The sequence below is a fragment of the Schistocerca cancellata genome, chromosome 11, assembly GCF_023864275.1.
Source record: "Schistocerca cancellata isolate TAMUIC-IGC-003103 chromosome 11, iqSchCanc2.1, whole genome shotgun sequence".
Lineage (NCBI taxonomy): Eukaryota > Metazoa > Arthropoda > Insecta > Orthoptera > Acrididae > Schistocerca > Schistocerca cancellata.
The window spans coordinates 51,991,414-52,015,322 of NC_064636.1; the positions used below are offsets into that span (position 1 = coordinate 51,991,414).

The 23,909-nt window shown below is 45.3% G+C and overlaps 2 pseudogenes; one reads left to right on the top strand and one right to left on the bottom strand.

The window, feature by feature from the left end:
- The first annotated feature begins 1,031 nt into the window (after window positions 1-1,031).
- Window positions 1,032-1,149, top strand: LOC126109092 (5S ribosomal RNA; annotated as a pseudogene).
- Window positions 1,150-11,951: 10,802 nt separating this feature from the next.
- On the bottom strand, window positions 11,952-12,069 carry LOC126109079 (5S ribosomal RNA; annotated as a pseudogene).
- Window positions 12,070-23,909: the final 11,840 nt, after the last annotated feature.

A 23,909-nucleotide genomic window follows, 5' to 3' on the forward strand; every position in this document is an offset into this window, starting at 1 on the left:
CAAGGAAGGCCAGTATCCAGTCTCATATCTGGTCCGATACTCGGAAAGCTCGTACTCTGGCCAGTGAATGACGGTGCAATACTGTATTGGAGGTCTTCCCGAAGTCAAGGAACGCTACATCAACGTACGCGCCTTTATTGGCGGTTCTTTGGACTTCGTTGACGAACAGAACAATCTGATAATGAGATTTTCACTCTGCAGCGGAGTGTGCGCTGATATGAAACTTCCTGACAGATTAAAACTGTGTGCCCGACCGAGACTCGAACTCGGGACCTTTGCCTTTCGCGGGCAAGCGCTCTACCATCTGAGCTACCGATGCAAGGTTCGCAGGAGAGCTTCTGTAAAGTTTGGAAGGTAGGAGACGAGGTACTGGCAGAAGTAAAGCTGTGAGTACCGGGCGTGAGTCGTGCTTCGGTAGCTCAGATGGTAGAGCGCTTGCCTGCGAAAGGCAAAGGTCCCGACTTCGAGTCTCGGTCGGGCACACAGTTTTAATCTGCCAGGAAGTTTCAGAACAATCTGAGTTGTGAAAAATATGTTTGCAGAATTCATGTTGACTTTTATACAGAGGAGATTTTCGTTCTCTGGAACCGTATTTCAAAAGAGGTCCCATGTACAGGCTTCTTTTTTTAAAAAAATAGTATTGCATATTTTGACAGATCGTGTCAGACTTAAAAAAAAATAGTATCCATACCTTAAGAGCTATGAGCACTTTTTCATCTTCGCTACTGTGTAACACTCTCTTTTACTATTGCTATTACGGAGGACCTACAGAATGTAGTAAACATTCCTGTCCTCTGTTATTATGAACTGACGAAAGTAACGAATGTGAATGCGAAATAAAGGTGTTACTAATAGACTAATCTGTAGCGTACATTTATTTTTTTTCCTTTATTTTTATTTCATCCCCCAGGCCCCATACGGGCGGCAAGTGGGCTGTTTAGCGGTACAACACACCGCTCTTCATCTGAGAGCATTCTTAAAGATACAAAAAAGATGATAGAAAAAAATTATGAGGACCTTTTTTGTATTTAGCCAACGGCCCTTCCACAGTGGTAACACCGGTTCCCGTCAGATCACCGAAGTTGAGCGCTGTCGGGCTGGGCTAGCACTTGGATGGGTGACCATCCGGTCTGCCGAGCGCTGTTGGTGTTGTGGATTGGCAAGACAGCCAACCCACTATGACAGGAAGCCGAAAGGCACGCGTTAAGCTCACGCAGGCTGGCGTGAGGTCTGGAACAGGTCAAGTAATTGAGACTAGCAAATAAAGTACGTAGCTGATGGAATACTTAACTTTAATCCATAATTGGTGAACATCGCTCTTGACGGTACATGTTTTACAGCATCAATAGTAACTGGAAATGGCGCCTTGCTAGGTCGTAGCAAATGACGTAGCTGAAGGCTATGCTAACTATCGTCTCGGCAAATGAGAGCTAGCAAAGTCGGCTGCATAACTGGGGCGAGTGCTAGGAAGTGTCTCTAGACCGGCCGTGTGGCGGCGCTCGGTCTGCAATCATTGACAGTGGCGACAGGCGGGTCCGACGTATACTAACGGACCGCGGCCGATTTAAAGGCTACCACCTGGCAAGTGTGGTGTCTGGCGGTGACACCACAGATGGCAAGCGGGGTCCTCTCGGCCCTTGTGAGGCAAACTGAGGAGCTGCTTGACTGAGAAGTAGCGGCTCCGATCTCGAGAGAGCGGTGTGTTGACCACATGGCCCTCCGTATCTGAATGCAGTGACGCCTGTGGATGAGGATGACACGGCGGCCGGTTGGTATCTTTGGGCCTTCATGACCTGTGCGGGAGGAGTTTAGTTTTTTTGTATTTACGTTCGCACTGTATTTAACACTCGTTGGTACACGAGTAGCTGTGCTGTCTCACAATAACACAATAATTTGTTCCCATTAGTTTACTGCATTCTGCATGTCGTTCGTAATAGCAAAAAAGGTGGAGGAGAAGAGATACGTTTCGCAGTAGCGAAGGTTATTGGTACTGAGTAGTATGTAAAGGAATTCAACTCAGCAACTTCAGCTCACAAATCTGATCACAGCATCCATTAAAGTTTCAGTCTCTGTTGTATACACACGTTGCAGACGGCAGCACAGTGTAGAGTTTAGTATACAACACCGACAGATAGCAAAAGAGTCTCTTTTTCCTCAGCGAAGGTGAACCGCCTCGTAGCTCTTACGATATGCATTTCAGAGTCCATTTTTACTGGACTTCCTTTTCTCGTTTTTCTCTATATTACTACCTTTCAAAATATGTCACACTTTTCTTTGACACTATATACGTCATAACGGGACATCCTCCTCTAGTATTGCTTTTCCTCAACAGTAGTTTTCGATACCAGTATTATTTTTCGAATTTTTTACGGGTCAATATTATCTCAGTTGCTTTTCTGAAAACTTTCATATAATTTTACACACAGTATGTTACATTTCAAGCTAGTTCTGAATGTACAGTTAAAATTATTTTTTTAGTAGCATTTCAAGTAACGAATTATTTGCACACTTAAAATTTCTGTTATTAATTACGCAATCCTATACTGTTTATTATGTCTATTCCTGGATTCATTTATGCAATAATAATCGAAATTAATAGTGTAACGCTGTGCGGCTGGTCCCGGCGGAGGTTCGAGTCCTCCTTCGGGCATGGGTGTGTGTGTTTGTCCTTAGGATAATTTAGGTTAAATAGTGTGTAAGCTTAGGGACTGATGACCCTAGCAGTTAAGTCCCATAAGATTTCACACAAATTTAAAAAAAAATAGTGTAACGAAAACTACTAGGAAATCATTTGCTAAGACAAATTGTAAACCCTTTGGAATATTGTTATTTCCGCAGTGTGTGAGAATCGTAAGCTAGCCTCTGATGTGATAAGACGTATTTTTGTATAATAGGGGGGAACAATATAATTTCGGATTCGTTAATGTGAAAAATCAAAATACTGAATGATATACTAAAATGTGACAAAATCAGTGGAAAATATACTGACGTAAAAAAGAAATTCTGCAACAGCAATTTTCCAATTTATTTACTTCAAACCAACCGTGAAGACCTGATGTTACATTTTCAGCTTCAAGAATTAGACCCATAGACAAGAAGAACAGGAGCCATGACAAGCTAAGTAAACTTGAAAGTTTATTGTAATCTTCTCTCCTCTCAAATCTTCGTAAAAGACTTTTCTTATTAACCCCTTGGACTGGGCATTGTTTAATGTGGGCAATAGCTGGAAGAAGGAAGGAGGGTAGGAGAGCCCACACACTTGTTCATCGTAGCGCTTCCCGCTTCGCCGTCGATATTACCAGTGGCGACCGACTTTATTTCTGAGAAAAACGTGATAAGCTTTTATTTTCTTCGTCTCAGCTGCACGAATGTACGATTCATCGCTGCAGTGATCACCGGTTTCGGGCTGACTCCCCCGTCCTCTGACTGCACATCTTGTTAGTAACCGTAACTCGTTGTGCAATATGGTGCCAAGAGACACGAACAGCCCTGAACAAGAAAGTCAAACTGGGAACGACAAATGCTCTCACTGATAAGACAGAGTATGTGTCTACTGTTACAGTTCTAGTTACGGTTAATAACAAGATGTGTCGCCTGACAATACACGACTCAACCCGAAACCGCTACCCTATACAGCAATAGTTTGTACATTGATGCAGCTGAGACAGACAAAATAGTTGTTGTTGTGGCTGTGGTTTTCAGTCCTCAGACTGGTTTGATGCAGCTCTCCATGCTACTCTATCCTGTGCAAGCTTCTTCATCTCCCAGTACTCACTGCAACCCACATCCTCCTGAATCTGCTTAGTGTATTCATCTCTTGGTCTCCCCCTACGATTTTTACCCTCCGCGCTGCCCTCCAATGCTAAATTTGTGATCCCTCGATGTCTCATAACATGTCCTACAAACCGATCCCTTCGTCTTCTCAAGTTGTGCCACAAACTCACTCTCCTCCCAAATTCTATTCAACACCTCCTCATTAGTTATGTGATCTACCCATCTAATCTTCAGCATTCTTCTGTAGCACCACATTTCGAAAGCTTCTATTCTCTTCCTGTCCAAACTATTTATCATCCATGTTTCACTTCCATACATGGCTACACTCCATACAAACACTTTCAGAAGCGACTTCCCGACAAATCTACACTCGATGTTAACAAATTTCTCTTCTTCAGAAACGGTTTCCTTGCCATTGCCAGTCTACATTTTATATCTTCTCTACTTCGACCATCATCAGTTATTTTGCTCCCCAAATAGCAAAACTCCTTTACTACTTTAAGTGTCTCATTTCCTAATCTAATTCCTTCAGCATCACCCGACTTAATTCGAGTGCATTCCATTATCCTCGTTTTGCTTTTGTTGAGGTTCATCTTATACCCTCCTTTCAAGACACTCTCCATTCCGTTCAACTGCTCTTCCAAGTCCTTTGCTGTCTCTGACAGAATTACAATGTCATCGGCTAACCTCAAAGTTTTTATTTCTTCGCCATGGGTTTTCATACCTACTCCGAATTTTTCTTTTGCTTCCTTTACTGCTTGCTCAATGTACAGATTTTATAACATCGGGTAGAGGCTACAACCCTGTCTCACTCCCTTCCCAACCACTGCTTCCCTTTAATGCCCCTCGACTCTTATAACTGGTATCTGGTTTCTGTACAAATTCTAAATAGCCTTTCACTCCCTGTATTTTAGCCTTGCCACCTTTAGAATTTGAAAGACAGTATTCCAGTCAACATTGTCAAAGCTTTCTCTAAGTCTACAAGTGCTAGAAACGTAGGTTTGCCTTTCCTTAATCTTTCTTCTAAGATAAGTAGTAAGGTCGGTATTACCTCACGTGTTCCAATATTTCTACGGAATCCAAACTGATCTTCCCCGATGTCGGCTTCTACAAGTTTTTCCATTCCTCTGTAAAGAATTCGCGTTAGTATTTTGCAGCCGTGACTTATTAAACTGATAGTTCGGTAATTTTCACATCTGTCAACACCTGCTTTCTTTGGGATTGGAATTATTATATTCTTCTTAAAGTCTGAGGGTATTTCGCCTGTCTCATACATTTTGCTCACAAGATGGTAGAGTTTTGTCAGGACTGGCTCTCCCAAGGCTGTCAGTAGTTCTAATGGAATGTTATCTACTCCCGGGGCCTTGTTTCGATTCAGGTATTTCAGTGCACTGTCAAACTCTTCACGCAGTATCATATCTCCCATTTCATCTTCATCTACATCCTCTTCCATTTCCATAATATAGTCCTCAAGTACATCGCCCTTGTGTAGACCCTCTATATACTCGTTCCACCTTTCTGCTTTCCCTCCTTTGCTTAAAACTGGGTTTCCATCTGAGTTCTTGATATTTATACAAGTGGTTCTCTTTTCTCCAAAGGTCTCTTAATTTTCATGTAGGCAGTATCTTCCTTACCCCTAGTGAGATAAGCCTCTACATCCTTACATTTGTCCTCTAGCCATCCCTGTTTAGCCATGTTGCACTTCCTGTCGATCTCATTTTTGAGACGTTTGTATTCGTTTTTGCCTGCTTCATTTACTACATTTTTAGATTTTCTCCTTTCATCAATTAAATTCAATATTTCTTCTGTTACCCAAGGATTTCTACTAGCCCTCGTCTTTTTACCTACTTGATCCTCTGCTGCCTTCACTACCTCATCCCTCAGAGCTACCCATTCTTCTTCTACTGTATTTCTTTCCCCCATTCCTGTCAATTGTTCCCTTATGCTCTCCCTGAAACTCTGTAAAACCTCTGGTTTAGTCAGTTTATCCAGGTCCCATCTCCTTAAATTTCTACAAAATAGAAATTTATCAAATTTTCCTCATCACTATACATCCCGAAGCAGCGTGCTTCGAATCTGAAAGACTTTATCAGATGGCTCAAATGGCTCTGAGCACTATGGGACTTAACTACGGAGGTCATCAGTCCCCAAGAACTTAGAACTACTTAAACCTAACTAACCTAAGGACATCACACATATCCATGCCCGAGGCAGGATTCGAACCCGCGACCGTAGCGGTCGCGCGGTTCCAGACTATAGCGCCTAGAACCGCTCGTCCACCACGACCGGCGACTTTATCTCTGTTGATATTTCAAAAGGGGATCCCCAGGGATTAGTTCAGGAATATTTGCAAAAGTATTCCATTTCAGAAAACTCACTCTTTCAGTTTCATCTTTCCACATCTTCTTAGCTTCCCTACAAAGTAGCAATCCGTTCCTTGTGATGACCTTTGGTAAGCCTACCTTTCAGTCCTGAGATTTCGCTTGTGAGACATTAGCTGCCCGCTCCATGGTGTGGTATTATCACATCTTAAAACACAGCACTGTACAAAATACACGGAAGGATGGAAAATAAAACTGATTATCAGTGAGATGACGATCAGTTTTGCTTTAAAAAGGGCACTTCTGACGTTGTGCTTGATAATGTAAGCAAGACGTAGCAGAAACGTTCATACAATACGTCGGCTTATAAAAGATATCAGAGTTTCTGAGGAAAATAGCTATAGGGAAACACGGGTAATATACAATATGCACTAGGACCTAGAGGGAACAGTGGGAATGGAGGATCAACGAAGAAGTTATCAGATTAAAAAGAGAGTAAAACAGGTTTTAGTCTTCCTCCCGTACTGTTCAATTTATACCTAGAAGAAGCAATGACGGAAATAAAAGAAAAGATCAAGAGTGCGCTAAATTCACGGTTAAGGAGTATCAAGGATCATATTCGCCGATAACATTAAATGACGAAGAACTACAGGTTCTGTTGAATTTAATGAACTAATGAAGAAAGAGAAATAAGATTAATCAGAGGTCGCACAGGAAGATTTAACTGCTCGATTTTCCCTCGCGCCGTTCGAGAGTGGAACGGTAGAGAAATAAAACTTCCGGGCAGATTAAAACTGTGTGCCGGACCGAGACTCGAACTCGGGATCTTTGCCTTTCGTGGGCAGGTGCTCTACCAACTGAGCTACCCAAGCACGACTCACGCCCCGTCCTCATAGCTTTACTTCTGCCAGTACCTCCTACCTTCCAAAATTTACAGAAGCTCTCCTGTGAACCTTGCAGAACAAGCACTCCTGAAATAAAGGATATTTTACTTCTACATTTATACTCCGCAAGCCACCCAGCGGTGTGCGGCGGAGGGCACTTTACGTGCCACTGTCATTACCTCCCTTTCCTGTTCCAGTCGCGTATTGTTCGCGGGAAGAACGACTGCCGGAAAGCCTCCGTGCGCACTCGAATCTCTCTAACTTTACATTCGTGATCTCCTCGGGAGGTATAAGTAGGGGGAAGCAATATATTCCGTACCTCATCCAGAAACACACCCTCTCGAAACCTGGACAGCAAGCTACACCGCGATGCAGAACGCCTCTCTTGCGTAGTCTGCCACTCGAGTTTGCTAAACATCTCCGTAACGCTATCACGGTTACCAAATAACCCTGTGACGAAACGCGCCGCTCTTCTTTGGCTCTTCTCTATCTCCTCCGTCAACCCGACCTGGTACGGTGTTTTGTAAGCCACCAAGGATCCTTCTTTCTATGTATTCGCAATACATTACATCTGTCTATGTTAAGGGTCAGTTGTCACTCTTTGCACCAAGTGCCTATCCTCTGCAGATCTTCCTGCATTTCGCTGCAATTTTCTAATGCTGCAACTTCTCTGTATACTACAGCATCATCCGCGAAAAGCCGCATGGAACTTCCGACACTATCTAATAGGTCATTTATATATATTGTGAAAAGCAATGGTCCCATAACACTCCCCTGTGGCACGCCAGAGGTTACTTCAACGTCTGTAGACGTCTCTCCATTGATAACAACATGCTGTGTTCTGTTTGCTAAAAACTCTTCAATCCAGCCACACAGCTGGTCTGATATTCCGTAGGCTCTTACTTTGTTTATCAGGCTACAGTGGGGAACTGTATCGAACGCCTTCCGGAAGTCAAGAAAAATGGCATCTACCTGGGGGCCTGTATCTAATATTTTCTGGGTCTCATGAACAAATAAAGCGAGTTGGGTCCCACACGATCGCTGTTTCCCAAATCCATGTTGATTCCTACAGAGTAGATTCTGGGTTTCCAGAAATGACATGATACGCGAGCAGAAAACATGCTCTAAAATTCTACAACAGATGGATGTCAGAGATATAGGCCTATAGTTTTGCTCACCTGCTCGACGACCCTTCTTGAAGACTGGGACTACCTGTGCTCTTTTCCAATCATTTGGAACCTTCCGTTCCTCTAGAGACTTGCGGTACACGGCTGTTAGAAGGGGGGCAAGTTCTTTCGCGTACTCTGTGTGGAATCGAATTGGTATCCCGTCAGGTCCAGTGCACTTTCCTCTGTTGAGTGATTCCAGTTGCTTTTCTATTCCTTGGACACTTATTTCGATGTCAGCCATTTTTTCGTTTGTGCGAGGATTTAGAGAAGGAACTGCAGTGTGGTCTTCCTCTGTGAAACAGCTTTGGAAAAAAGTGTTTAGTATTTCAGCTTTACGCGTGTCATTCTCTGTTTCAATGCCATCATCATCCCGGAGTGTCTGGATATGCTGTTTCGAGCCACTTACTGATTTAACGTAAGACCAGAACTTCCTAGGATTTTCTGTCAAGTCGATACATAGAATTTTACTTTCGAATTCACTGAACGCTTCACGCATGGCCCTCCTTACGCTAACTTTGATATCGTTTAGCTTCTATTGCGGAGACATGGCTTAGCCACAGCCTGAGTATGTTTCCAGAATGAGATTTTCACTCTGCGGTGGAGTGTGCGCTGATATGAAACTTTTCAAAGCTTCATGTCAGCGCACACTGCGCTGTAGACTGAAAATCTCATTCTGATTGAGAAATAGCTTGAAGGTAGTCCGATTAACCCTCCGCCAGGTACTTAATTGAGTAATCGTTTAGGTGTAGATGAGGAACGAAAATGATGAGAAGTAGCGGAAGTGCGATTAGCTATAAACTTGACATGAAGTTGGCGTCTCCCAAGCAGACGAAGTGAAGCTACCTTGACGAACGGAATAATGAGGACATAAAAAGCGGAGACCAAAGACGGCTTTCGTGGCCAAGAGAAAGAATACTGCTAGTGGCCAACAGTGGCCTTAATTTGAGAAAGAAGTTTCTGAAAATGACTAAGGGGTGATCGAAAAGTTTGCATTTGAGGGCGTTGCTGCAGCTTATATGCGACGTAGCGCGACTCTGATGCGGGTATACAAACACCGACATGTAGGCAAGGGAATAGCGTATCATTCCTGTCTGTATGACGTCCGTGTGGTAAATGTGGATACGTGAGCTCTGACGACATTACCAAATGCGTCCGAACAGGTTCAAAATGGTTCAGATGGCTCTGAGCTCTATGGGACTTAACTGCTGTGGTCATCAGTCCCCTAGACTACTTAAATCTAACTAACCTAAGGGCATCACACACATCCATGCTCGAAGCAGGATTCGAACCTGCGACCGTAGCGGTCGCACGGTTCCAGACTGTAGCGCCTAGAACCGCTCGGCCACTCAGGCCGGCCGGTCGAACAGGACCAACATGCTCTTATTCTGGTTCTTAGTCCGAAGAACAAACAGCATGTCGGGGACAATTGGGCAATCGCTGCTGTTTCATAATATCGCCAGTGTGTGGGAGATATTCGAACTGCTCGACTGTAGTCCAAACCTTTCCCCATCCGCCCTATAGTCCTGACCTTTTCCCATTTTAGTACCACACCTTCGGCGCCTTAAAAAAGGCTTTCCAGGATCTCCGGTCCCTATCGGACGAGGATGTGCAACAAGCAGTTACGGATTTCTTCACGCAGCAGGGCGCGGTGTCTTAACGAACAGGTATCTTCAACTTTGAGCGTCGGTGGAATGATAGCATCAATGCTTACGGCGATTTTGCCTGATTTGCATACCGATTTTCGACTTTACGGCCTTCGAACAAAACTTTTTGATTGCCTTCCATACGTTCAGAACATAGTTCTGCAGCGAAGTGTATCGTGGACTCTGGGAAAGTAAGAAAACAAGAAAATCACAGCGTTTGAGATGTGGTACTGCAGAAGTATGTTGAAAATTAAGTGTACTGATTAAATGAGGAATGGGAAGGTTTTCTGCAGAAACGGCGAAGAAAGAAACCACAGGAAACACTGATTAGAGGAAGGGACAGTATGACAGGTGTTAACACAACAGGCAATAACTTGCATGGTACTAACAGGGGAACTTCCCAATCGCACCCCGCTCAGATTTAGTTATAAGCTGGCACAGTGGATAAGCCTTGCAAAACTGAACACAGATCGATCGAGAAAACAGGAAGGAGTTGTGTGGAACTATGAAAAAAATAAGCAAAATATGCAAACTGTGTAGTCCATGCGCAAGATAGGCAACATCAAGGACAGTGTGAGCTTAGGAGCGCCGTGGTCCCGTGGTTAGCGTGAGCAGCTGCGGATCGAGAAGTCCTTGGTTCAAGTCTTCCCTCGAGTGAAAAGTTTCCGATCTTTATTTTCGCAAAGTTATGATCTGTCCGTTCGTTCATTGTCGTCTCTGTTCACTGTAATAAGTTTAGTGTCTGTGTTTTGCGACCGCACCGCAAAACTGTGCGATTAGTAGACGAAAGGACGTGCCTCTCCAATGGGAACCGAAAACATTTGATCGCAAGGTCATAGGTCAACCGATTCCTCCACAGGAAAACACGTCTGATATATTCTATGCGACACTGGTGACGGCATGTGCGTCACATGACAGGAATATGTTGTCGACCCACCTACCTTGTACACTTGTCGAATGGGTAAAAAGATTCTTCTACCTTGCCCGATTTAGGTTTTCTTGTGAATGTGATAATCACTCCCAAAAAAGTGACGAAAACATAAGAGTTTGTTACATAAACTGCAACAAATGAATGCAACAGTTTCACAGTCGCACAGTTTTCCCTGTCCTTTGTCAAAACAAATGTTTTTAACGTTTTCAAATTTTTCCGTGTGTAGACCGTCAAATCCTGCATATGTCCTAGCAAATCTGAACATGCACTGGAATTTTGGAGAGCGAAGTTGATTATGTGTGAGTTCCTGAACTTTGATAATTGTCTGAAAATAAAAAATTAAAATTTTCATTCGAGGGCAGGCTTGAACCAAGGACCTCTCGATCCGCAGCTGCTCACGCTAACCACGGGGCCACGGCGCTCCTCAGCTCATATTTGCCTTGCCGTTGTATATCTTGTGCATGGACTACACAGTTTGTATATTTTGCTTTTTTTGTCCATAGTTCCACACAACTTCTTCCTGTTGTCTCGATTGATCTGTGTTCAGTTTTTCAAGGCCTATCCACTGTGCCAGCTTATAATTAAATCTGAGCAGGGTGCGATGGGGAGGTTCCCTTGTAAATAAAAGTGTTTCAGTCTACAGTTTAGTTAGGTGCTAAATTTGGTGATACTATGGGGATAGAGAGTGTGGACAACAAGCCCCATAATGGGGGGATGGCAGGGGAAGCTGTGGTAGAAGCTAATGTCTAATTGCACTCAGGGTTAATGATCTAAGAAAGAATGATAACCACTGTACTAGAGGGAGGTGTAGAGGGTAAAAAGTGGAGCGTGAGTGGTTGGGGGGGAGAGGCGTACGTGGGGGCGGAGATTGGATTTCACAAAACAGATAATAGATAACGTCAAATGCTACTCTGAGAAGAAGAGGCTCCCGCAGGAGCGGAATTCGAGGGGTCGCATCAAACTGATCGTAAGAATGATGTAAAATAAGAAATAAAAAGACAATCTTAGTTCTTCACTCAGTGGTGTCTTTTTATATCACTCCAGGCCACGAGTGGCCTACCGGGACCATCCGACCGCCGTGTCATCCTCGGTGGATGATGCGGCTAGGAGGGGCGTGGGGTCAGCACACCGCTCTCCCAGTCGTAAGATGGTGTTCTTGGCCGAAGCCGCTACTATTCGGTCGAGTAGCTTCTCAATTGGCATCACGACGCTGAGTGCAGCCCGAAAAATGGCAACAGCGCATGGCGGCCCGGATGGTCACCCATCCAAGTGCCGACCACGCCCGACAGCGCTTAACTTCGGTGATCTCACGGGAACCGGTGTATCCACTGCGGCAAGGTCGTTGCCGTCTTTTTATATCAGAAGACAAAATATGGAACTGCCCTTTTCTATACTTGATGTACATCTTCTGCAACCCCTCCATTCCCCCTTCCCCGTCCCGCCAATGCCACTTGCAGCATTCTCCATACTGTTGCGACTGCACGTACCGTGCAGCCCCTGAAGCTCTGCAGCCTGCGCAGCACCCAGCAACAAGTGGCTGGCAGTTCTGCGGCCCGGTCCAACTCCCGCAGAATCGATTCGCTCGCCGCTTCCCTACCCAACTCCCTCGCACCGGCGACCCCAGTCACCCCCACACTAACACCTTCCTTCCCTCCCCCCTCCGATCCGCACACTGCCCCTCCCCCATCACACACACATACACTGAACGGCTGGCAGGTGGCTCCTCCCACGACCGTGCAACATGTCTCATCAGCACCACCCGTGACCGGGACAGGCGCCTGCGATTCAGACCACCCGCTGCGCTGGCGTGCCAGATTGGTTGCCTAACTCCCGGAAGGCTCACGTACGATCGTTTCGCTTCCTAAAACTGATCAGCTATTACAATACCGATACCCACGTAGTGCGGTATTGCTCCACCACTTCCGCTCATAACCTTCAACAGGCTGTTTCAGTAACAATTCTTCAGGTTCTTGATTCACGTCGCGTACTCACCTTCATTACCGCCATCAGCTGCTGGATATCAACTGCCAGATAAAAACCGTCTCCGACATTTTCCAACAGCTGCGTTCTCTAGCTAGAGGCAAACATATTTCTTCCGCATGTTTTCTCACCGAATTCTCTACAACATTTCCACATAATGATACCAACCAACTGAATAAAGTCAGTAAGTGCAGTGCAGTGGGTTATCACTATTTTGCAACACTAATAATTGTACACTGAAGAGCCAAAAAAACTGGGAGCCCCACATAATATCCTGTAGGGCCCCCGTGAGCAAACAGAAGTGCCACACCATGACATGGCATGGAATCGAATAAAATCTGAAGTACTCATGGAGGGAATTGACACCATGAGTCCTGCATGGCTGTCCATAAATCCGTAAGAGTACGAGGGGGTGGACATCTCCTCACGTTGGAAGGTATCCCAGATACGCTCAATAATGTTCATGTCTGGGGAGTTTGGTAGCCAGCGGAAGTGTTTAAAAGCACAAGAGTGTTCCTGCAGCCAGTCTGTAGCAATTCTGGACGTGTGAGGTGTCGCATTGTACTGCTGGAATTGCCCGAGTCCGTCGGAATGCACAATGGACATGAACGAATGATCAGATAGGATGCTTACGTACGACTCGTCACCTGTCAAGTGTCGTATTCAGACATATCAGGGGGACAGCCGGGGTGGCCGAGCGGTTCTAGGCGCTACAGTCTGGAACCGCGCGACCGCTACGGTCGCAGGTTCGAATCCTGGCTTGGGCATGGATGTGTGTGATGTCCTTAGGTTAGTTAGGTTTAAGTAGTTCTAAGTTCTAGGGAACTGATGACCTCAGATATTAAGTCCCATAGTGCTCAGAGCCATTTTTTTGTTCACGAGCCAGCTGATGACCTGCAAGCAGATATCCCCAAATGACCCACCAGATAATTTTTGTGATTTTGGGTTGGAGCATGCGGTGCCATACACAATATTTTTAACCTTCCCCACTGCATGCAAATGTTGCAGGATGATGACATTCCTGACATTTGCCCGTTTTCAAGTACGCTGCCGTGGATCATTGCGGATTAATGCGTTTGTACGACCTTCATCATACCCCGAACGTCTCCCTGAACGTGGGGAGTCAGTAATGTCAAAATAGTCCTCCTTAAGCTCTGTCCATACACGTCGCAAATGTTTCTGGTTGCCTCCGATGTTGTCATCCCTCAAATAGAGGGAGCTCAAATAGAAAAATATATCGGAAACGTTCCGATTTCTCCACTTGGCACTCCATTTTCTTAGGTTAGTTTGGTTTAAGTAGTAGTTCTAAGTTCTAGGGGACTGATGGCCTCAGAAGTTAAGTCTCATAGTGCTCAGAGTCATATCAGGGGCCCATATCTCTCCAAGTGCACACGTCCCACACCATTACAGAACCTCCACGAGCTTGAACAGTCCCCTACTGACATGGAGGGTTCATGGATTCATGACGCTGTTTCCATACCCGTACACGTCAATCTGCTCGATACAATTTGAAACGAGACTCGTCCGACTATGCGACTAGGGCCTCCCGTCGGGTAGACCGTTCGCCGGATGCAAGGTTTTCGATTTGACGCCACTTCGGCGACTTGCGCGTCGATGGGGATAAAATGATGATGATTAGGATAACACAACACCCAGTCCCTGAGCGGAGAAAATCTTCGACCCAGCCGGGAATCAACATTCTGTCGCGCTGACAACTCAGCTACCGGGAGCGGACATTGTGGTTCCTTGAATGGGTCGCACAGTGACTCTGATATTCACAGTAGACTCAAGAAATGTCGTACGGGAAAATCCCCACTTCATCGTTACCTTGGTGATGCTGTGTCCCATGGCTCGTGCGCCGACTACATCACCACATTCAACCTCGCTTAAATCTTGATAACCTGCCATTTTAGCAGCAGCAACCTACCAACTGCGCCAGACGCTGTTGTCTTATACAGGGTGTTACAAAAAGGTATGGCCAAACTATCAGGAAACATTCCCCACACACAAAGAAAGAAAATATGTTATGTGGACATGTGTCCGGAAACGCTTACTTTCCATGTTACAGCTCATTTTATTACTTCTCTTCAAATCACATTAATCGTGGAATGGAAACACACAGCAACACAACGTACCAGCGTTACTTCAAACACTTTGTTACAGGAAATGTTCAAAATGTCCTCCGTTGGCAAGGATACATGCATCCACCCTCCGTCGCACGGAATCCCTGATGCGCTGATGCAGCCCTGGAGAATGGCGTATTGTATCACAGCCGTCCACAACACGAGCACGAAGAGTCTCTACATTTGGTACCGGGGTTGCGTAGACAAGAGCTTTCAAATGCCCCCATAAATGAAAGTCAAGAGGGCTGAGGTCAGGAGAGCGTGGAGGCCACGGAATTGGTCCGTCTCTACCAATCCGTCGGTCACCGAATCTGTTGTTGAGAAGCGTACGAACACTTGGTCTGAAATGTGCAGGAGCTCCATCGTGCATGAACCACATGTTGTGTCCTACTTGTAAAGGCACATGTTCTAGCAGCACAGGTAGAGTATCCCGTATGAAATCATGATAACGTGCTCCATTGAGCGTAGGTGGAAGAACTAAAATTATCTCTAACATGGAAATTAAGCGTTTCCGGACACAAGTCCACATAACATCTTTTCTTTATTTGTGGGTGAGGAATGTTTCCTGAAAGTTTGGCCGTACCTTTTTGTAACACCCTGTGTAGGCGTTGCTAACCGCAGCAGCCATTCGCCGGCAAGTGCTCTACCAACTGACACAGGAGAGCTTCTGTAAAGTTTGGAAGGTAGGAGACGATGTACTGGCAGAAGTAAATCTGTGAGGACTGGGCAATAGTCGTGCTTGGGTAGCTCAGTTGGTAGAGCACTTGCCGGCGAAAGGCAAAGATCCCGCGTTCGAGTCTCGGTCCGGCACACAGTTTTAATCTGCCAGGAAGTTTCATATCAGCGCACACTCCGCTGCAGAATGAAAATCTCATTCTGGAAACATCCTCCAGGCTGTGGATAAGCCATGTCTCTGCAATATCCTTTCTTTCAGGAGTACTAGTTCTGCTAGGTTCGCAGGAGAGTTTCTGTAAATTATGGAAGATAGGAGACGAGGTAATGGCGGAAGTAAAGCTGTGATGGAGCGTCGTGAGTCGTGCTTAGGTAGGTCATTCGGTACAGCACTTGTCCGCGAAAGGCAAAGGTCCCGAGTTCGAGTCTCGATCGCGCACATAGTTATAATCTGGCAGGAAGTTTCATATCAGCGCACACTCCGCTGCAGAGTGAAAATCTCATTTCGCATCGATTTGTAGGGTACTTCCCGTCATTTGCTGTCGCACGTGTCTTGTATTAAATTACTTATCTCTGGTCATCTGTGTCGCTTCCAAGGTTTTTAAACTTTAATAAGAATCAGCTTGTACACCCATGGCCCCTTCCATTCCATACTGCCTCTCTCTCTCTCTCTCTCTCTCTCTCTCTCTCTCTCTCTTTCTCTCTTTCTGTCTCTCTCTCTCAGATTTCTCTCTCTCTCTCTCTCTCTCAGCTTTCCCTCTTCTGCCTACCACCCTTCGACCAGACATTCTGTGATCCTCTTTTGTCATCCGAACCTAGACGTGGCGCCTTTGATATCGCCGCATCGTCCCACACACACAGACACAGAAAGAACGCTACCATTCTGTGTCGTATTTCCGGGGAACCGCAGACGCGGAGGAAAGGGTTAAAGGATCGAAGAGAGCCGCGATAGAATAGCGTGCCGACGTAGCGATGTATGGACGCGACTCAGCAAAAAACCACCCTCCAAATCTTTTCATCTGTGATGGAGCAGACAGACATCTCCCGTCTTTTGTCCCTGTAGTTGTTACGTTAAGTCATCTTAGCTGAGTGCTACATTCACAGATGAAATAACCCACGGCACAAAACGTAGATGACACATTATTAACCAAATGAAACTGATACTGTTAAAGTTACTCGTAGCCTCTGACAGATGTGGCAATTATCGAACTACCTCCTGACTACATATTCATCTACATTTATACTCCGCAAGCCACCCAACGGTGTGTGGAGGAGGGCACTTTACGTGCCACTGTCATTACCTCCCTTTCCTATTCGACACGCGTATGGTTCGCGGGAAGAACGACTGCCGGAAAGCCTCCGTGCGCGCTCGAATCTCCAATTCTATATTCGTGATCTCCTCTGGAGGTGTAAGTAGCGGGAAGCAATATATTCGATACCTCATCCAGAAACGCACCCTCTCGAAACCTGGACAGCAAGCTACACCGCGATGCACAGCGCCTCTCTTGCAGAGTCTGCCACTCGAGTTTGCTAAACATCTCCGTAACGCTATCACGGTTACCAAATAACCCTGTGACGAAACGCGCCGCTCTTCTTTGGATCTTCTCTATCTCCTCTGTCAACCCGACCTGGTACGGATCCCACACTGATGAGCAATACTCAAGTATAGGTGGAAGTGTTTTGTAAGCCACCTCCTTTGTTGATGGACTACATTTTCTAAGGACACTCCCAATGAATCTCAACCTGGCACCCGCCTTACCAACAATTAATTTTATATGATCATTCCACTTCAAATCGTTCCGTACGCATATTCCCAGATCTTTTACAGAAGTAACTGCTACCAGTGTTCGTTCCGCTATCATATAATCATACAATAAAGGATCCTTCTTTCTATGTATTCGCAATACATTACATTAGTCTATGTTTAGGGTCAGTTGCCACTCCCTGCACCAAGTGCCTATCCGCTGCAGATCTATCTGCATTTCGCTACAATTTTCTAATGCTGCAACTTCTCTGTATACTACAGCATCATCCGCGAAAAGCCGCATGGAACTTCCGACACTATCTACTAAGTTGTGGTTGTAAAATATTATCGACAGTTATTTACAGAATAATGGATAAAAATGGTAGAAGCAGACTTTTGGGGAGGTCAGTTTGAGTTCTCGAGAAATAGTAATAGTCGACTCAATACTGACCATTCGACTTAGTGTAGAAGATCGATTGAGTGAAGCCCAACTTACGTTAGTTAGTTAGCGTTTATAGCGTATGACGATTTATAGAAAAAGTTTCCCAAATTGACTTGAATTCACTCTTTTAAATTCTAAAGGTAGCGCAGGAATAACATTCAGGGAGCGAAAGATTATCTACAAATTGTACAGAAACCGGAGTGAAAAGAGTCGAGCGATATGAAAGGGGTGGAGTGGTCGAAAAGGGACTGAGACAGGGCTGTACCCTTGAAACCTTCCCGTCTCCTCTATATCTCTATTGTTACGCAGGCTTCCCGTCTACAATAACCTATGAAATCTTTCCTTAGGATTTCTATCTCTTGCTTAATAATAGCAAATGAAATCTTCCGTTTGAAATTTATTCTCTTTCTCAATCTTCGCATACAAATTTAATTGCTGCTTATTAAAAGTGATTTTCTGATTATTTCGACGAAACATAGAATGTGTCGTCGTCGTGTGGCCCTCAGTCGTTATCTGCAATAACCCAAAACTGTTCCTCACCTTTTTTACTGCTTTTGGATCGCCATCTGACTGCTACATCGAACTGCGACATGAATATACTTACTCTGGTTTACTATACTGTATTAGCTGCTGGTGGGCTGTCATGATAAGTGGCTGTATTTATTACCAAAGCTGACGTTATTCTTTAATAGCAAAGCTGACGTTATTCTTTAATTAATTTGACTGAAGTTACGTAATTCATACTTAACTTTTTCTTGACAACAATAAAATTTTGCAGTTTTACGTTGGTGGTTTTTGGGATGGATTATAATTAGAAATGCAATATTGTTGGCAAAAGTTAATTACATTCTGAATGAAATGATTTTACAAACGTTCAAATGGGACTTACTTTTTACAATAATCTTACAACTAGCAATGCGCAGACATACCTTCAGTAGTCTTGAGTTTCTCAAAAAATTAATTCAATAATATTAGTTCCTCTTATGATAATAGTTAGCTGGTGTCTCTGTACATCCGTTTATAATCTCTTGTAAGTCACAGCTGGTGGCTGGCAGGCACACCGCCCCTCTCAACCTCTCGCTTCAGACCTGCTACAGACTCGCTTCACACCTCGCTTACTACTGACTTCCTACGAACGCTAAAGTGCGGTCTCTCCCGCCAACAATGCTTTCTGCTGCAGACAATCCCTGCTACCATCACAAAATGTATCAACGCGCGTTCTTTCCCGCTCTTTTCTTAAAATGTATCCATACGCGTCTCTCCCGCCCTTTTTAAAATTATAACAATGTGCAGTGTCTCCCGCCAGCAATACTTTGGTCCAGACATTCCCTGCTACCACAATTATTCCCATAATGACAAGTATTAATTATTCCTACTTAATCCTATTAATAAAATATAAACGTCTTTCATAAATTGTGGTTTGACAATAGACAATAGAAATATACACGTGTCACAGCTTATGCCCAGTATGATTCAATCTGGGCATTGAGCAACAAGTAATGGAAGCCAAAGAAAAATTTGGAAGAAGAATTCAAGTCCAGGAACAAGAAATAAAACCTAGAGGTTTGCCGATCACTCTGTAATTCTGTACGGTACAACAAAGTCCGAGTGACGTTCAGTAAGTAATTGAACACATTTTTTTTTCTCGGCCAATTTCGGTTGAAACAGCGCGGAATTTTTTGTGTGAGATCGTGGAATATTCCCGCCTCAGCCCGTGTGGTTCCATGAAATTCTCACAGGTGGCGGCGCTGTACGTAGCCTTCAAAATGGAGTCTGTAATGAAGGTCCGTTCCAAGCAGACAGCTGTCTTTTAAACCAGAGTACCGCAGGTACTCAAAGGCGCTTGGAGGATGTTTACGGTGAGCTGGAAGTGAACAAAAGCACGGTGAGTCGTTGTGCGAGGCCTCTGTTCATCATCGCAAGAAGGTAGCGCAAACCTGTCCGGCCGGCCGCACGCAGCTGCCACCCTCTGCAATGTTGGAACGTGCGGACACTCTCATTCGGGATGCTCGGGGAATCACGATAAAAAACATCCACGCTGAACGGGTCTTCTCTGTTGCTAGTACTGACACACTCGTCCACCAGTCGGAATACTAAAAGGTGTGTGGCCACTGGATTCCTCGCCTTCTACACACTACTGGCCTTAATAATTGCTACACCACGAACATGACGTGCTACAAACGGGAAATTTAACCGACAGGAAGAAGATGCTGTGATATGCAAACGATTAGCTTTTCAGAGCATTTACACAAGGTTGGCGCCGGTGGCGACACCTACAACGTGCTGACATGAGGAAAGTTTCCAACCGATTTCTCATACACAAACAGCGGTTGACCGGCATTGCCTGGTGAAACGTTGTTGCGATGCCTCGTGTAAGGAGGAGAAATGCGTACCATCACGCTTCCGAATCTGATAAAGGTCAGATTGTGGTTCATGGTATCGCGACATTGCTGCTCGTGTTGGTCGAGATCCGATGACTGTTAGCAGAATATGGAATCGGTGGGTTCAGGAGGGTAATACGGAACGCCGTGGTGGATCCCAACGTCCTCGTATCGCTAGCAGTGGAGATGACAGGCATCATATCCGCACGGCTGTAACGGATCGTGCAGCCACGTTTCGATCCCTGACTCAACAGATGGGGACGTTTGCAAGACAACAACCATCTGCACGAACAGTTCGACGACGTTTGCAGCAGCACGGACTGTCAGCTCGGAGACCACGGCTGCGGTTACCCTTGACGCTGCATCACAGACAGGAGCGCCTTGATTGGTGTACTCGACGACGAACCTGGGTGCACAAATGGCAAAACGTCATTTTTTCGGATGAATCCAGGTTCGGTTTACAGTATCGTGATGGTCGCATCTGTGTTTGGCGACATCGCGGTGAACGCACATTGGAAACGTGCATTCGTCATCGCCATACTGGCGTATCACCCGGCGTGATGGTATGGGGTGCCATTGGTTACACGTCTCGGTCACCTCTTGCTCGCATTGACGGCACTTTGAACAGTGGACGTTACATTTCAGATGTGTTACGAACCGTGGCTCTACCCTTTATTCGATCCCTGTGAAACCCTATATTTCAGCAGGATGATGCACGGCCGCGTGTTGCAGGTCCTGTACGGGCCTTTCTGGATACAGAAAATATTCGACTGCTGCCCTGCCCAACACATTCTCCAGATCTCTCACCAATTGAACACGTCTGGTCAATGGTGGCCGAGCAACTGGTTAGTCACAATACGCCAGTCGCTAGTCTTGATGAACTGTGGTATCGTGTTGAAGCTGCATCGTCAGCTGTACCTGTACACGCCATCCAAGCTCTGTTTGACTCTATGCCCAAGCGTATCAATGCCGTTATAAAGGCCAGAGGTAGTTGTTCTGGGTACTGATTTCTCAGGATCTATGCACCCAAATTGCGTGAAAATGTAATCATATGTCAGTTCTACTATAATATATTTGTCCAATGAATTCCTGTTCATCATCTGCATTTCTTCTTGGTGTAGCAGTTTTAATGGCAGTACTGTAACTTCCATCTGTTTGGCTCAATGAAGGATGCTCTCTACGGGAATCAGTACGTGGATGATGGGGAGGTTATTGATGCAGCAAGAGTAGCACCATGCGGGCATACAGGCCCTCCCAGTAAGATGGGATGAGGCCGTTGCACTGAACGGAGTCTATGCTGAAAAGTAGGGTTTTGTAGCCAAAACAGTGGGGAATAATGTGCTATGTTGGAATACTGAGTAAAACCAACCTGCTATCAGAAAAAAATGTGTTGCACCACTTGCTGAACACCAGTCATAAGTAGACTTTCTCGGGTTAATTTACGTCTATACTCACCACCGCAGTTTCGTCGGCATCTGTTTGATACTCTCGTGGGAGGGGGCAGGGGGGGGGGGGGAGAGGAGCAAACAAAACTAAACATTTTAAAGAACATGGTTCTTATATAGGAGAAACAGCGATGTGCTACTATTACAAATAAACTAGAAGCAGTCTTGATCGCTTAACTTTTTTAATGGTGACCGGTTTCGATCTTTATAACAGATCATTTTCGGACCATGAATGTCGGCCGGAGGCAAGAGGATTGCCATGCGGTGCGCCGCGCGGGATTACCCGAGCGGTCTCAGACGCTGCAGTCATGGACTGTGCGGCTGGTCCCGGCGGAGGTTCGAGTCCTTCCTTGGGCATGGGGGTGCGTGTTTGTCCTCAGGATAATTCAGGTTAAGTAGTGTGTAAGCTAAGGGACTGATGACCTTAGCAGTTAAGTCCCATAAGATTTCACAAAAAAAAAAAAAAAATTTGCCATGCGCCACCGCCTCCGCAGACATTCATGGTCCGAAGATGATCTGATATAAGGAGCGAAACTGGTCACCGTTAAAAAAGTTAAGCGACCGACACTGCTTCTAGTTTATTTAAACAAAACTTAACTGTGACCATTCGTGCTGCCCTTCTACATCTACATCTACATCCATACTCCGCAAGCCACCTGACGGTGTGTGGCGGAGGGTACCTTCAGTACCTCTATCGGTTCTCCCTTCTATTCCAGTCTCGTATTGTTCGTGGAAAGAAGGATTGTCGGTATGCCTCTGTGTGGGCTCTAATCTCTCTGATTTTATCCTCATGGTCTCTTCGCGAGATATACGTAGGAGGGAGCAATATACTGCTTGACTCTTCGGTGAAGGTATGTTCTCGAAACTTTGACAAAAGCCCGTACCGAGCTACTGAGCGTCTCTCCTGCAGAGTCTTCCACTGGAGTTTATCTATCATCTCCGTAACGCTTTCGCGATTACTAAATGATCCTGTAACGAAGCGCGCTGCTCTCCGTTGGATCTTCTCTATGTCTTGTATCAACCCTATCTGGTACGGATCCCACACTGCTGAGCAGTATTCAAGCAGTGGGCGAACAAGCGTACTGTAACCTACTTCCTTTGTTTTCGGATTGCATTTCCTTAGGATTCTTCCAATGAATCTCAGTCTGGCATCTGCTTTACCGACAATCAACATTATATGATCATTCCATTTTACATCACTTCTAATGCGTACTCCCAGATAATTTATGGTATTAACTGCTTCCAGTTGCTGACCTGCTATTTTGTAGCTAAATGACAAAGGATCTATCTTTCTGTGTATTCGCCGCACATTACACTTGTCTACATTGAGATTCAGTTGCCATTCCCTGCACCATGCGTCAATTCGCTGCATTTCAGTACAATTTTCCATTGTTACAACCTCTCGATACACCACAGCATCATCTGCAAAAAGCCTCAGTGAACTTCCGATGTCATCCACCAGGTCATTTATGTATATTGTGAATAGCAACGGTCCTATGACACTCCCCTGCGGCACATCTGAAATTACTCTTACTTCGGAAGACTTCTCTCCATTGAGAATAACATGCTGCGTCCTGTTATCTAGGAACTCCTCAATCCAATCACACAATTGGTCTGATAGTCCATATGCTCTTACTTTGTTCATTAAACGACTGTGGGGAACTGTATCGAACGCCTTGCGGAAGTCAAGAAACACGGCATCTACCTGGGAACCCGTGTCTATGGCCCTCTGAGTCTCGTGGACGAATAGCGCGAGCTGGGTTTCACATGACCGTCTTTTTCGAAACCCATGCTGATTCCTACAGAGTAGATTTCTAGTCTCCAGAAAAGTCATTATACTCGAACACAATACGTGTTCCAAAATTCTACAATCTGTATGTTCAGTATCTCCTGCTAGTCCTGTTCGGTACGGGTCCCACACACACTTGAGCAGTATTCTAGGGTGGGTATTCTGCGAATAAACCGAAGTGTGCTACATGATTTACGTGCGACTGATCCTGTCTGATCGTTTTATATCATATCTCCAGAGTCTGCCCCCGGTAGCTGAGTAGTGCCGGCACAGTAGTTCAGCGTGTTCGGTCAGAGAGCTGGTTGGCCTCTGTAATAAAATACTGAGAGAAAGGATCAGCAGACCAACTTGAATGGATATCATGTGACGTCCGCAAAGAACCAAATTATTGCGTCTCACTGTTAAAAGTCACAAAATGCGTGGGTGTTTTCAGCTCGTTACTAAATGCAAATGCCGAGCGAGGTGGCGCAGTGGTTAGCACACTGGACTCGTATTCGGGAGGACGACGGTTGAATCCCACGTCCGGCCATCCTGATTTAGGTTTTCCGTGATTTCCCTAAATCGCTCCAGGCAAATGCCTGGATAGTTCCTTTGAAAGGGCACGGCCGATT